This window comes from Penaeus monodon, chromosome 19 (assembly GCF_015228065.2).
Source record: "Penaeus monodon isolate SGIC_2016 chromosome 19, NSTDA_Pmon_1, whole genome shotgun sequence".
NCBI lineage: Eukaryota > Metazoa > Arthropoda > Malacostraca > Decapoda > Penaeidae > Penaeus > Penaeus monodon.
The window spans coordinates 7785070-7785869 of record NC_051404.1 but is presented as its reverse complement, the minus strand read 5'-3'; the positions used below and the strand labels follow the sequence as shown (position 1 = coordinate 7785869).

General features: G+C 49.0%; 1 protein-coding gene across 1 annotated transcript in view; it reads right to left on the bottom strand.

The window, feature by feature from the left end:
- Positions 1-605, bottom strand: part of LOC119585042 (sarcoplasmic calcium-binding protein, beta chain-like) — a gene marked incomplete in the record, with an annotated part of 31574 nt that extends 30969 nt beyond the window's left edge. The window contains 1 exon segment of the mRNA XM_037933659.1: positions 476-605.
- Between the last annotated feature and the right edge of the window lie 195 nt (positions 606-800).

Genomic DNA, 800 nt, shown 5'->3' with positions numbered 1-800 from the left:
AGCACTCTTTCGATATACTCCATCTACAGAAAGCTTCGCAAATTAGTCAGATTCCACGTGCACGGATAATAACTTCTAAATTCACTGAATCAGAGGATTCTCAAATAAAAATCACCTCAGTGACCAGACCTACACCGCACGTCAACGGGTATATGAAACACCTTCGAATATTCCTAAATGATCAAGACCCCGCGCTTTTCGTTTCTCGAAGACGTTAAACTTTTTTTAAATCGAGAAACGCCAACAGAAGAATCTCTTCAAAAGGTTCCGAAGCTTCATGACAGCGCGGGTCACTCCTCCGCCGAACTCAGGTCAAGCACCGAAATCCGCGAGAACGACCAACCGAGATTAGCTCTGGACATTAACTGCGCTTCGAACTGCAATGGACTAACTTCTGTTTTTTTTGCTATCCGTTTCTTTCTTCCTCACTTTAAGGACCCCGCATGGGTTGCACTGTACACTCTATGTTACTAACCGCTGGTTTTCACTGAGTTCGAACTGTTCGACTCTCCTCGCTGTCCCGAAGCCTCGAAGCTCTGACTAGGCGGTTGTGCGACGGCCCTTCGGCGGAACGATGTTTATATACTCCTGGAGGCGACATGACGCCGGCTCCTGATTGGCCCTTCGTCGCCTATATCCCATAATCCGGCCAGGGTCAGAGTCCCTCTTTTGGGAGTAACCGAAATATCCACTCTCACCTGCATATACTCGAGCCTACCTGTTGCCAAGAGATCCTCTTGGATGGCTCCCCTCATGGCGGACTTACCTGGTATCGCGTCCCCCTTGCATCCGATCCCGTT